Consider the following 14,934-nt stretch of genomic DNA (forward strand, 5'->3'; position numbering starts at 1 on the left):
GCTTGGGCTGTGATCTTTGCCGAAACCACCTGTGTGGGAGAGAACAAGCTTCTCTTTATCTCGGGACTGGGGAAAGCAATGTTGGAGTCACTGAGATGTCTGGTGCCAGATGCCTGAGAAAGGAAGAACTGTACAGATGTTAGGGGGGAGCCGGGGGGAAATGCACAGGATGTCCTGTCTGCCCCTCTGGTTTAACATAGGCTAAAGTTGCGAGTTTAAATTGCATTTTCTGTTACTAACTACTCCATGTGCAGGTAGTTCTTGGAACAACAGACTAATTTTCCTATTTAGCTTAACTCTTTTCAAATGAAACTCCAAAGAGGCATGTTTTTGGTCTGGAAGAATAGTGTTGCCTGCAGAGTTGAGGAAATCAGGAGAAGATAGGATGGTAAGCTTTGTCTCAGCAAGACCTTCAGCATAGTCAAAGTTTGTAGACCCAAAAGAAGTGCATATCCAAGATGACAGCTAGTGATAGAGGGCTGAGCTGTGTTGCCCCCAGTATGAAAAGCAAGAGGAGGCAAAATTTGATGGTAAGTGAAGCATTCCCTTTTATCATGTTGTACATGAGCTGATGGCTGCATGATGTGGTTGTTCTGGTCAAAAGACAGGCCAAGAATTTAGAGTGCTGAAAGTAAGAAGCCTAGAAATAGTTGTCCGTATGTGTGTCATTAGTTTGCATACAGTTGAAACCGCTGATAAAATTAGCCAGAGATAAAATGCAGAGGGGAATTAAAACTGATAGGGTATTGTATGTAACAGGACCACAGAACATGGGAGAGAGTGTTAAGGAGGGCATGAATAAAGCAGGAGAGACCAAGTTTGGACAGGGTCATACAAAATGACGGCTTTTACAGGTCTTGAGAGACAACCTGAACAATTGTATTAATACTATTATAATATTGTAAGGTCACATTAGTGATGCTGGATGCTATTAATACTGTTACAATGTCTGTGTAATAGGGAATATAAGCAATCAATGGTTATATTCTAATCTTGGCAAACAATTGAATTAACATCATGTGTGACAGTAATGAGACAAGAACTTTATATGATGATTAATTGCTCAGTGCCAGCACTGCTGCTCATTTATGGAAGAGTGCAATGTTGTTTGTTTTGTTTGGTTTTGTTTTTTTTTTTTTTTTTTTTTTTTTGTGTTTTTTTTTTTTTTTTTTTTTTTTTTTTTTGTTTTTCTTTAATTCTGTGAAAGAGTCAACAATAACAAAAATACGTTTGTTGTAAATTTTTTTTTTCTGGCCTCCTAAACTAAGTATTTTGGAGAGGGGACTCAGCAACCAAACAGTGGCTAATGGGGCACTTCTGGTTGTGATTATGTTGCAGATATCTTGCAGCTAGCTGAAGTTTTTGATTGTCAAAACTTGACAAGAAAGGGGAATAGGAGCAAGGAAAGCTATTTTCTGAAGGCTGAAACATATGTACCTTTGCACAATGTAAAACCTTGAACATTTATACTGATAGCAGACTTAGGCTGAGGAAATGCAATTTTAGTGTAAAAGTCATATTTCATACTAAAGAAGTAAATAAGCAGATGTTTTGAAAAATGATTTTCAATAACCCTGCACCCAGTGAAAGTACTAGCTTGGCTCTATTTCTCTTTTCAAGCTCAATATGCTTAATATGGTGCTGGTGGTGTCAGTGATACTGGATCTTCATAGGGATGCTGAACAGGGTGCAGCAGCAAGACCTGTCCTGGGTTTTTCTTGCAGGCTGGGGACTATGAGGGAAGAATTGGGGGGCTGGTGTGGGGACTGTTGTGTGACAGCAGAAATGTGAGACCATTCTGGGCTGTGACAATGAACCCTTGATGTTCATGGTGTCCATGGAGAATCCAGGGCCATATGGCTCATTTAGCTGTATGTGTTCAGAGAGAGCTCCTCACTGGTGTGGCAATATGAGGATTTTCTTGGTAGCTGGTCTCTATTTCCCATTTGTCCTGAAGTTTAAACGATTTCCAGGGTGGTCTGTGGTGTTTTTACCCCAGCTCTTTTTGTCCTTGTTGGAAGCAAATACACCTCCTGCTGGAATGACTGAAGGGAAGAAAAAACCAACAACAAACTCAAAACAAACCCACAAGCAAACAATCCCAAACCAAACACCACAAAATAAAAACCCACTGTCAAGGCAATATTCACTGTGCTTTCTGCTATCTTGTGTTCAGGCATCTCACCTGCTCCTGTAATCAATGGGAGTTTCTGCCTTTAAGAAGTGAGCGATGTAGCACTGTTTCATTACCCTGTGATTTCATTAAATATTAAACTTTCTAAGAAGTGAATAATCTGTTAGTCAAATATAAACTATGAACATGGCTTGATTCACTGTTTTGCTGTGTGCAAAGCAGGCATGAAGCTGCTGCCATTTTGATGGGATAGTCTGTGCTCTGCTTTGTCCCTGTGCTGGTAGCCAGAGTGTTATGGTACATAGTATAATCCAGTTGTTAAAGACAGATATGGGTGACTTCCAGAAACAAGGCTGGAGCAGAAACAGAGGATCATATTTAGAGATCCACATAGCACCTCAGAGTTATTGGAGGATGATCTGCACAAGGAATCTTTTCATCTTAAAAGATTCTGTATTTGCTGCTGCATTTTGCCTTGGTTTTGCAAGAGTGATCAAGATCTGTTAGGTGTACTAATAGCAAATTAGGAATGCTGATGCCAGGTTACCTTACTGCTGTTTCTAATGAGTTTGGTGTAGTTCAGTGTGAGCACTGACACTTTGTGTGACATTTTGATTCTTATTTTCCTTCCTCTCTTGAACCTTTGCCATGTTCTTCCTCAGCCTGCTATGTTAAACAGACTGTTCATAGTCTTAGGACTTCTGGGTATTTTCTCTCAGAGTACAGAGTTGTGTTCTAGTTGATTTTTTTTTTGTTTTATTTTTTTTTCCTTTTAGAGGTAAAAAGAAAGGGAAGTAGTTGAATGCCGTTCCCTCTACTGGAGGTGTGTTCTTGTCTGAGTGAAAAGGTTTGCAATCCTTTCAGGAAATGTTCAGGCTGAGTTCAGATGATTTGCTTCTGGGAGCTTGTTCAGCAGCTGGATCTCATCTGCCTTTGTAAACCTTACAGAAAGTACTTCTACAAAACTGATTATCACGGAAATACCAGACTGGTCAAGAAGCAGCAGCAATTTGCTTTGGGAAAGCAGTTATTGATCCATAAAAGCAGAATAATTGCAACGAGCAGTAATTAGTGTAATCAGATTTCACTCTGCACTAACTGCACTTGCATATTTATTATACTGCAATTGTTGGCAGTTTCCCATAGAGTTATGTCATTGGTCTACCATTAATAATACGGTTTCAAATCCATTGATAACAAACTGGTTAAGTCTTTAAATTTCACTATCCATGCTCAGCCTTGCTTCATGGTGCTGTTGTAAGTTGGTGTAGTTAAGCTTTTGCGAAACTCTGGCAGCAATTCCCACAGACGACGGTGGTGGCACCACGTTACATCTCAAGATTCTGAGTCATGTTAAGATTCAGGAAACAACCATATAAATAGCGGTCTCCAAATAGTACCTTTACATCATCATCATGTGTTTCCAGTTGGGGGAGAAATACTTCCTCATTCCAGTGGTGATATAACTTTTCCAGACCCTCTCTAGAACTAAATATAGTCATAGAAAGTGTCTCTGTGCATATAAACTAAAGTGGTTGAGTCATTTAAGACCTTGGAGAATCAAAGAGGATATGCTCTATTATGTTAATACATCACTGACAGTAACACAGGACTATTTCATTGTAATTAGTGAAAAAAAAAAAAAGGGGGGGGGCAGGAGGTAAGCACTTGAAGTTAGTATAAGTTTGGAGGCTGGTAGCTCAGTTACACATGGACTGGACTTGAACAGATGATTCTGTCTAATCCCTAGATTTAGAAAAAGCTGCCCATCAATGGGACATCTGGGTAACTTCCACCCGGAGGAAGCTGCAGAGTCCTCAGACAGCTTTGTGGCTTTTCTGGTGACTTCCACTTTTACAAGCGGAGCTCCATGGGCAGTAGCATTCCTTTTTCAGGGGAATAGTAAGGAAGAAGAGGGATCCTCTGGGCCTGATTTCAAGGATTGCTGAAACATGTGCACTCGTTTTATCACACAAAGCTCCTGAAGCAACTGTGCTGGAGGCTTCCATGATAGGCTCTCAAATTCAGAATCATCCAAAATCAGTGGTTACTCCTGAAAGTGTTGACTTCTAATGTTACACTTTCCCATTAATTTAAAAGAAGGCATCGGGTAGGAGTAAGTGGTGTTATAGGTAGAATAGAATAAAATAAGATACGATCAAGTGTTTGGGCTCTGTACAGAAATCAATAGCATTCATTAGATAAAAAGAACTAATGAAGGGTCATGTCAATGAGCAATTCTCCTAACACATTAGAGGAGTTCATAACACCTAACCCTTCCATTGTTATAACTGTTCATTCCTGTATCTTAATTCTTCTAGTGTTACTGATGATGGTGGAGTCTTGCCAGCTGTTCTTATAGTGCAGTTCAATTTCAAAAGGCAAACAATAACCACTGTATGTAGACATCGCTTCAAACTGAAGGGATGGTTCCCTTCCAATCTATATATGTAGATGTAAGGACAAATATTTGTGGGAAAAACAACTGGGGCAGGTGATGCTTAAGTTTTTTTCAGCAAGAGCCAAATGCATTCTGCTGTTACAATTCACACTATGGTGAATTGCATTCAGTATGAATCCTTCTAATAATTCATTTGGATCTGGAAAATACTTTTTTTTTAGAGCATATTTTGATTTATGAGGGTATTTCTGATTTTATTTTTTTCATTGACAGTGGGAGCTCTTTCACCAATTTCTGAAATGCTGGCTTTTCAGTACTGAAAGGTGCTGCTTGTTGAGCAGCACAAAGAAGTGCTGCCCATGCTTGCTGAGCCAAGGAAGGGAGTTGTACGCTTGCTGTCATTATGGGGAAGTTCATGGGTAGGTAAAGGGTAATTTTCCAAACCAGAATTTGGCACAGTAAAACGAATTTATTCTTCCCCTTGAACAAAACTACTGTAGAGTTGTTATCGGGCATAGTGATTTGTCCTCTCTGAGATCCAGCAGGAAACAAGTTGGGGAAAAAGCAAATGCAGCAGTGTCTTTGCCTGCCATTCCTGCTTCTTGCTTACAGAAGCCTTACCAGTGTTTGGTTGTTATCTAGGTGTGGAAGTGAAAATGTCCTCCTCAGCCTTCAGGTTACCCTGTCCCCAGCAATAACTGGTCTTTGCTCTGCCTGAAAAGATCTACTGTGTGTGAGGCATCAGCTTAACAGTTCAGATGCAGAGCGGCTGGAAAACAAACAACAAAAGCTGCTTGGGAATTGCCAAGAAACACTCTGCTCTAGTAACTAAACAGGGAAATTAACATTAATGTTCGTGTAAATTCAGCGTTGATGTGTTCAACTCTGTCTCACAGGGAAGAAATGTTTATTGTTTCCTTGCTGGTGCGCTGCCCTATTATGCTGATGTCTGATCCACGTCCAGAAGGGTTTTGGGGAGGTTGCTCTTCATTTCTTCTATCTTGTTGAGCTAAATCAGGCTGTGCTTACAGCTTTTGTGTTTTAGTGTGTGGCATTCCCCCAGTATGTACCTTCTCTGTTTCCAAGACATCACTTGTAAAAGCAGACAGCATCTGGCGTGAGCTCAGGGAACACGGGTATTTAGTACTCTCATAGTTAGCCCTATTTCTTTTGGTGTGTGTTTATTCTTTGGAAGCTTTTGTAGTATGCAGGGACTGGCAGGATGTAGAAGCATATGATGTGGTCAGTCCTGGATTATGCTGTCTCTTGTAAAATGTTTTAGCCTTGGATAGCAGTCATTCTCTTGCCTCCCCTGGCTGTGAGGAGCAGGGAGATTTGCCACAGACCAAGTTCAGGTCAGTAATCTAAAGTTTGTTATTTATTTTCGCATAGCATCCGTAGACTCCTTTCAAGGCCAAAACAACTGTATTTGAAGTGTGTGTGTATATATTTTCCTTGCTCTGAGAGCTTATGACATTATTGAGCACAAAGCTAAGCCAGGAGGAAATTGTAAGTTAAACAAAATCAGTTAAATTTTAGCACAGAAACACATATCTTGATGCTGGAAGAAAGAGCAGGAAACTTTCCAGCCATTCTTGTGGTTTAGTTTTATCATTAGAACATTTTTGGGGCAGTGCATTTGCAAGAGTCTGTGAAGCAATGTAGAACTAAATTACTTATCACCTCATATACATGCAGACAATATGTGCTAAATCATTGGGAGCTATGTTGTGTCTGTATTTCCAACAAGAGCGGCCTCAGCATGAGCCCTGCATGCTTCCAGGAAGAGACTTCTGTGAGCAAACCACAGAAAAAACACAGAGCCCCTTTCTCTATGCAGCTTTTGGGGAATATCTTTTGTTTAAATACAAGGAAGGGAGTCAGTAGTGCCTGGAAGGACGCAGGCTCCCTCCTGAGATGTAAATCACTTTTGATTTTGTCTGGAAGATACATTCTGTGAACAGAAATGAGTGACTTGAGGAGCTGTGAGACGGGAAGAGTGGCAGGTGACAACTTTTACATGGTGTGAGAGGGTGCTGGCTCTCTTCACACCCTGACAGTGCTCTGAAGGGAAGGAGAAGGGTCTTATCCTGTTACCGAAGGGGCATGATATCTTTGGAAGTGAGTCAAGTTGGTAAATACAAGTTAATGGCTCGCCCTTGACTGGTGTTTTTGGGTTACCAACTATTATACTGGCACTCTGTTAGCATATGGGAGCCCACTGTGAACTCAGTGTATCCTGTAAACACAGTGCAAGAAAGCAGCTCCTTTCTCAGATGGCTAACACTCTTATTTGTCGCATTCCTGTGTTGTTTTTAAGATGCCTTTCTTGCTGATGTTGCTACATGAAAACCCTGCACACAAGCTTTTGGAAGCCATGCTGCTAATGAATGGAGTGGCCTCAGATGCAGAAACAGAAAATGGGAGGAACAAAAAAAATTGTTTAATCTCTTTTTTTTTTCTTTTTTTTTCCCCTTTCATGTATACTACAGAAGGTTTCAGCTATTGATGATGATGACAGCAGTGGGTCACTGCTTCTTCAGGCAGAAGCGGTAATTTGCCACGTGCTGGTATTTCTAAAAGCCCGACCTTTTGCAGCAGTCCTGCCCAGGGATGACAGCCCTCTAGTGTGGTGTGCTGGTTTGACTGAAATTTAGTTAATTTTCTTCATGCAGTTAGAGAAACTTTTCTTTTTCATAGCTGGCATGGCCATTATTTGGACTTAGTTTGAGAACAAGAGGTAACACCCCAGCACAGAGTTAATGTTTATAACTGCTCCGGTCCAAGAGCCAAGGAGGTTCTGAGCTCTGCCCACAGGTGTGAGATATTGAGGAAGGGGGGCGTGGATGGGCCAGAGCTTGACTGACATCCAGACTGATCAATAAGAGTATTCCATACCATTAGTGTCATGCTTCATGTGTAAGGAGAGTTGGGATCCTTTGGTCTCTCTCTCTTTTTTTTTTTTTTTTTTTTCTTTTTTTGTTGGAGCTAGGGGAGTTCTGTTTGGGATGTTTCGTTGGGCCTTTTGCCATTTTGCAGAGGCCTCTGGGTCTTTCTGCCCTTTTTCCTTTTTTCTGTCTTTGGGATCAGCTGTTTTGAACCAGGTGCTGCTGCCTGGGACTGGCTGCTTGGTGTGGATGGAGTTTGTGAGGAATTGCATTTGTGTATCTCTTATATTTATATATATATATATGTAAAAAAAATATATATATGTAATATATATGCTAGTAGTGTATTAGTATTGTTATTTTACTAAACTGTGTTTATCTCAATACAAGTCTCTCCCTTCCCTTTTGATTCCCACATAGTAGTGTGGGCTTCACTGAGCCCCAGGTAGCAGGGGGTGGCTATGTGCCTGGGCACCTAAGTGGGCTTGTAAGCCTTGCAATGAAGCCTGCTATGGCATCTTCATCTGGCAAGTTCAAAGCCTGTGTGAAGTCCAGTTATGATGTTACGTGCTGTTTAGGCAGACCAAGAAGACTATGTCTGCACGGAAGAGTGCAGCTGCGGTGATAGTGGAGAGGGGCTACAAGAGTAGTAACTGGAGAGGTAGCAGAAAGTAGGATAAAACTGACTTTAGAACAACTCTGCTTGCTGCAAAGAGACCTCCCGTGAGTATAGTTTGGAAACGCTGATGTTTCTCTGCCTAGAGCAAAGTTAAAAAGCTTTTAAATGTAAATGTATGCCAAGTCTCCTCTTTTCATTTTATTCTCTTGTAATAGTTGGCTAATTTTTTTAGGGACAATACAAAGGTACAGTAGGCCTTCACTCTTCAGTGAAGGTGCAATCCAAAGGAAGTCGTTGGTATTTCCCTGGTGTCCAAGGAGCTTAGGGAGCCTAAGGCACCAGTTACAGGAGATGTTACGTATTTTAACTTGCTCTTCAAGGGAGTGGCCTCATTCTTGTCATCTTTGGCAGTGTGGCACCAGGGAAGGTGCAATGGTGTGACCAAGGAGAGAGTAAATGAAAGGGACTTGCCCTTGGTTTGGGTACTGCAAGTGCCAAACTTATTGAGACATCAGTTGCTTTATTAAAAACAAAACAAAAAAACACACCCAAACAAAAATAAACAAAAAACAAAACAAAACAAACACACACACAAAAACCAAAATCGAAAAATCTTACTGGCTTTGCAGTTGGATTTAAGCTGGCTAAGGAGTGTTCTAGTTATGTAGCAGGTTACAAACTTTCATACCCTCAGAGTAGGACTCTGTCCTGGTTTGGGGAATGTTCCCATGCAACAGCATAAGGCTGTCAATTCCATTTTAAATAACTTTCTCTATTCTCGAAGCCAAAGAGGTGTTTCTTTATTCATTCTTACCGCAAGGCATGAAAACAAGTACAAGCCAGTGATCTGTGGAGATGTAAGATGCTCAAAGTTAAGAAGAATCAGAGTTTTCAAGTTTAGTAGGTCACACTCTTCTCACTGATGACTCAGAAGTCAGTCTCATCCTTTGCTGATGCTTGGGATCTCACTGGATTTCACAGTAAAGTTTGTCAGCGTGAACAAATCAGCTTCACATGAGTGTTCATATGATCAAATGACATGTGGAACTCTAGTTTTAAGATCTATTTAGTAGATAGATAGAAAACAAGAAGACTCAAAGGAGATTTTTTTTTTCCTAATATTTGAGTTGAAGTTCACTTGACTTGGTCTTTTGCAGGCAGTTAGATTCCTGCTGGCCTGTTTCTGTGCCCCTAACAGTGTAGCAAAAGATCAGATGCAGGTGAAAGATAGCTAAAAAGAAAGAGTGAGAAGAGCCAAATTAAATTATTCTTGTCACTGATGTCAGTCATCACTAGATGGCCACTAAACATAAAGCAGTTCCTTTACAGGCTAGAAAATGTTAGTGCATATACAAAAGCTTTGCAAGCCAGGTAATTGTTACAACAGAAAAACATCAGTGATGATCAGTCAGCAAGGGAACTGTTCTTCCATGTCCTATGGCATCTGTCGAGGTCCCTTCTCAGTGTCCTTCTGTTCTTATTGTTCAGAGCATGTGAGCTCTATGCCTGGCAGGCGTGTTTGTAATTAATGTTTCCAGCATCATCCTGATGCTGGTTGCTGTGCCACGAAGAACATGTGTTCCCATGAAGTCGGGCTGTCATGAGGACCGCTCAAGGGTAGCACTGAACTTTCAGGCTACTGCATTATAAGCTGGTCTCTGTGCAGAATAATAAAAGCAAGCCTTGGTGGAGAAGTGGGTGAGCTGAGATTCTTAAGATTAAAAACAGGCTTGAAGAGGGAAGGGCATCAGCCTGTCAGGGGGACTCATAAAGGGAGTTCACCAGGATTCTTAGTGCTGTGAAAGTGAAATAACTACAAATACATGCTTGTATAAAAGAGTGCTCATCTGCCAGGGAATTCACTCCCCTGGGACATGATAAACAGAGAAAACGTTCTTAGCCTTATTCTTCAGTAGGTTTCATTAATATTGGCTGCAGCCTTTTTTTTTTGGATGCCTATTACTCAAGACTTATAGAACACCCACTGCTGCAAGTCAGCAGTCAGCAATCTGGCATAAAAAGATAAATGCCCAACTGAGACATCACAACGCTTGTGTCTGGCCCTGGATTCTTCTCCAACATTGCCCAGAGGATGTGCTGATCAGGGAGGGTAGCCCCTGTCTGCAGCCCGCTCCCCTGCACTCTCCTGCATCTACCTCTGTTGTACTGGGGATTTTAGGAGGAGCATCCTTGTCTGTTCCTTGTACTGTTTGTTTATTGACCTGTTGTCCTTGGATTTGTTTAATCCCTTTTTGAACCTGCTGATGCTGTCTGCTTGTGGCAGACGTTACAGGTCATCACTGTGGCAACAAATTCTAGAAATTCACTGCTGTCTCAGCAGAAACGTACCATCTTTTATTAATTTTAAATTATTTCCTGCTAGTTTTGGTGAATACCTCCCACATCTAATAATACTGAACTGAGTGAAAAAACAGTTCTATGAGTACCTTATCCACTATCTTCATAATTTTGTAAATCTTGATCATACCTCTGTCAGACTTTTGCTTTTTAAGCTGGAGACCCCCAGCCTTTTCAGTCCGTCTTGGTGAAGGATCTCCTCTGTCCCCTTAATCATTGCAGTTGCCTCTCTGTGTACATGTTTCCACCTTATCTTTCTTTAAATGCAGAAACCAGAGATGGCCTCAGTACTTGGAAGGCCTGTAGGCTTGTGGAGATTGAACTTGAAGATGGAACCAAAGCCCTGAAGAATTTCCTGCACCAGAGGACCATCACGGTTGCCAGTTAAGATATTCACTGGGCACAGAGATGGAAATATGTTTGTAAAACACTGAAATAATAACAGCAGTTTGTAATGTACTTGATATTTTGTACTGTAAATAGTAATGTCACATTACAGAAAAACAGAGATAGGGCGGGTCGGAATAACATAGCACTACCTCACACTTTGTGAATAAAATGGTTTAACACATGGTCCCAACCCTCCCAGCACTTCCAGCTGTAGTGTTGCCAAGAGCAATCACATGAATTTGCAGCGACTGTTCAGGGAAGCAAGCAGCATCCTTGCCTTGGAAACCCATGATGCTTAGGTGTGTGCATACATGTGTGCATATAGAGGTACTTTGTTGTTTGGTTTTTTTTTAAGTCTTGTATTTTGCTGATATAAATATCAGTGCCTTAAAATGGTAGAGTGAAGGCTGGGTGTAATTGTGTGGAAAGACTGAATTTCCTTTTTGTGTACAAAATTTACAGATAGACTGAGATATTGTTTTACGTAGGTGAAGATTAGGAATGGATCTGAAGGGTCCCTGAACGTTGACTACGGGGGTAAGGATTTTTAAATCTCATGATCCATTTTTTAGCGAGAATTATTTTTTGCCAAGCTTTGTGCCATTGTTCCCTGCAGATGAAGAGTTAACCCTGAAGGGGTGACTTTGTCTAGTAAGGACTATCACTTTTTGGCAATGCTCACTGAAACAGTGAGGGAATATCCCAAGTTCTTCCTGTGTGATCAGCTTTGTGTGAATTTTAACTCCTACATTCTCTGTTGTTTGCATGCTTTGAAGCTGGATAGTTGTGTCTTGGTTTTGGTAGATGTTTGGGGGTTTTTTTAAAGCCTTAGAGACCACTATTCTTGCCAGAGATCAGCAGTGAGGTTTTACCCTACTGACCTGTGCTCCAAGGATATCCATGTTTTTTACTGGAATCTATAAATGAATGTATGAAATTGGATTTACTGATTGGCAAGGAGAAAACTGAAAGAAGTGTTATGTGTGAAAGGCATCACAGTACTTGTTGGCATCTTCAGTCCTTTATGTGTACAGAGAAGTGACAGTATACATCAATATTTAGTTTGAATTTCAACATTTTCTATCAAGGTAACAGGATAAGTAATTTACAGTCAACATTTTGTCCATTAAACTTTGTCTTATGAATCTGATTTCCAGTGTTTTAGGAAGAGCAACACATTTTCTAGGATAAATATAGTCTACTTTGGCACCTCTTTCATTCATTTTTCTGCCTTTTCCCTCTTCATTATGAATGATAATCCATCCAAGAAGCTGCAGTGGCTTTACTGTGCAGCTGCACTCCACATATAAGCAGTTTGGCTGCCTTCCCAAAATGGCACATTTCAACTATCACTGTCATAAAAGCTGCTACCAAGGATTCTAACCATACTGATAGACTTGTGTTTGGACCAGCTTCATTATATTTTTAAGTCAGGGCATAGTCAAGAATATTCCTGGCCCCTAGCTACACAGTACAGTAACACTCTTAAATTTCATCTCATGGGACATCAGCTGTCACTTTTGAGTCATTGAGAAATGAGTCTGATATCTACCCAGTCCTTGGTGAAACATTTGCTCATAGGACCATCTGCCCCTTTAATAGAGTTGTCGTTTTGGTATCGCTTCCATTTCTGCAGCAGCTGCCCATTGATAATAAGTCAGACATGGGGATGTCACAGAGGAGAACTGCAAAGCCTGACTGCAGTCCTGTCCTTTCCCTCAGCTTGCTCTGCCAGCACATCATCTCCCCAATTAATGAAATCCTCGTTGTTCTCTCTGCCTGATCCACCCTTCAGATTTCTAATTGGACCGTCCCCAGCCAGAGAGGCAAGTCATGCGGTAGCTCAGACCAATGCCTTTTTCATGGCCTCCACTTATAGGGAGCATCTTTCTGTGCCTGCTGAGATGTGGTTTTTAGCTTGGCTTGGCTAACTCAGATTAAAACATTGGCAAAGATACAAGAATTTAATGTTTCACATGGATTAGCATTTCTAAGTTCTCTTTTTAGGCTTGAACTTGAACTGATAATCTCTGTTTATTATTATACTTGCCAGACATCTGCCTTTCAGCTGTCAAAGTGAGCATCCTACAGAACCACTGCAAATCTGAGCTGCCCTGTTTGTGGCACCCCAAAAATACTGAGCCACCCAGTGACTCCCACAGGGCGCAAGGGATTGGCGCTAATGCTGTGTGCTTTGGGATGTAGGCATCTTGTAGGCTGGTTAGCCTGACTGAAAAACTTGCTTTTATGAAACGAGCATCAGTGTTGGTGACTTTCAACCATGCTTCTCTTACAGGTGTCTTCTGGTACCAGGCACAAATGTGCCAATAGGTGTTATGAAATAATGTGGTGTCTTTCTAATAGTTTTGCCCATTAGCTTGAGATTTGGGAGACGCAAATTAACTTTTTTGTCCTGCTATTGATTTTCTGTATCCTTTGTAGTGTCTTGATTAACTTCAGACAATATGTGTTTAGGCATGTGTTCTAAAAGTTATGTATCTAGTCTTGATTGGTTACTAAGGCTTTTTGTATATGGTAGAAAGATGGGCACCATCCTAAAATGTGTGCCTAAATTAGATAAGGTAAATAGCTTCCTGGTGGTGTGTATTTCTCTCGAGTCCAGAGGAATTCTGGATTGTAAGTTTAGATTAGACGCTTAACTTTGTGATGGCAGAAAAGTGAACCCAGGTCTTGCAGTCTCTCTGTGCCTCTTTTCATGAGCTGTACAAATCATTAATGATTATCTACTATTCCACAGGATGTTGTGGTTGGTATTGATGAAAGTGCACAGAGATTTTTATAAGTAACCAAATTATGCAGAAGGAAACCTGCCCCTGTGTAGGCAGCGGTGACCCAGATGAAATGACAGTGGCTTCTTTTGAGTGGGAAATAAAAAGAGAACCATTATTCTCTTTCCAAACAGCTAGCTTTATGATTTATGAAGTCAAGAGCATAAGCAGCTTTTGTAGCTATCTTGACTCCATTTTCTGCTTCCCTACAGTTAGTCTTTCACAGATTTCTGTATGTGTACCATTTGATCACAAACCCTGTGCCTCCACCCAAGTCTGGTGAGTAAATGAATGTGCCTTTTCCCCCCCCCCCTCCCTTCTGTAGTTCTTCTCCTTCTCTGATTTGAGTGCTGTCTTTGAGGACCAAGAGGATAAATTAAAACAGGATGGTCTCTTCTTTGAGTGATTTAGGTACAGATGGACTGTAGCTACCATTTCCTTTGATTTCTCAGTTTTTTTCTGTTCTGCCCTGCAGTTGTATGGAAGGCTCTAAGGAGCTCTGTGCACATTGTTGAGTTGCTTTGCCCAGGACTTCTGGCTGCTCTTTTGGTCTTTGGGTCATCTTCCAGATAGAAGGAAGGCAGCAACTTCTTTTATGGTTGGAGCACATGCTGTCTGTAAATAGAATAGATTGTTAGGCATAGGTGCTGCATGGAATCATGGAATGGTTTCGGTTGGAAAAGATCTTTAAGACCATCAAGTCCATTAACCTAGCATTGTCAAGTTCACCTCTAAACCATGTCCTTAAGAAACTCATCTATATGTCATTGAAACGCCTCCAGGGGTGGTGACTCCACCGCTTTCCTGGGCAGCCTGTTCCAATGCCTGACAACTGTTCCTGTGAAGAAATTTTTCCTGATATCCAATCTGAACCTCCCCTGGTGCAACTTGATGCCATTTCTTCTCATCCTGTCACTTCTTACTTGGGAGAAGAGACCAACACTCTCCATGCTACAACCTCCTTTCAGGTAGTTGTAGATAGTGATCAGGTCTCCCCTCAGCCTCCTTTTCTCCAGGCTAAACAGCTCTAGGTCCCTCAGCTGCTCCTCATCAGACTTGTGCTCCAGACCCCTCACCAGCTTTGTTGCCCTCCTCTGAATTCTCTCCAGCACCTCAATGTCTTTTTTGTAGTGAGGGGCCCAAAACTGAACTCAGGATTTGAGGTGTGGCCTCACCAGCCCAAGTACAGGCATGCATCCTGCCCTTTTGGGATTGTAATAACCCTTCTTGTGAGGGGATATCTCACCCACATCTTCTGGTGTTTTATGAAAAAGACACAGGTGTCTTTCTGGTTTTGGGAAGTATGTTGAAGTTCATTGGGCGCAACTGACAGGGAGCTGGTTATCTCCTTGTCA

At 41.3% G+C, this 14,934-nt stretch overlaps 1 protein-coding gene across 4 annotated transcripts in view; it reads left to right on the forward strand.

Moving 5' to 3' along the window:
- The window catches only part of GFOD1 (Gfo/Idh/MocA-like oxidoreductase domain containing 1), a 74,157-nt gene that overhangs the window by 26,711 nt on the left and 32,512 nt on the right, over positions 1-14,934 (forward strand). The window contains exon 1 of one of the 4 annotated variants that reach the window (XM_021301321.2): positions 8,690-13,858. The exons of the other annotated variants lie outside the window; for them this stretch is intronic. The gene's annotated coding sequence lies outside the window, so the exon portion shown is untranslated. Of the gene's footprint in view, positions 1-8,689; positions 13,859-14,934 lie in introns of those variants that run through there. 4 annotated transcript variants of the gene reach the window in all.

The sequence above is a fragment of the Columba livia genome, chromosome 2 (genome assembly GCF_036013475.1).
Source record: "Columba livia isolate bColLiv1 breed racing homer chromosome 2, bColLiv1.pat.W.v2, whole genome shotgun sequence".
Lineage (NCBI taxonomy): Eukaryota > Metazoa > Chordata > Aves > Columbiformes > Columbidae > Columba > Columba livia.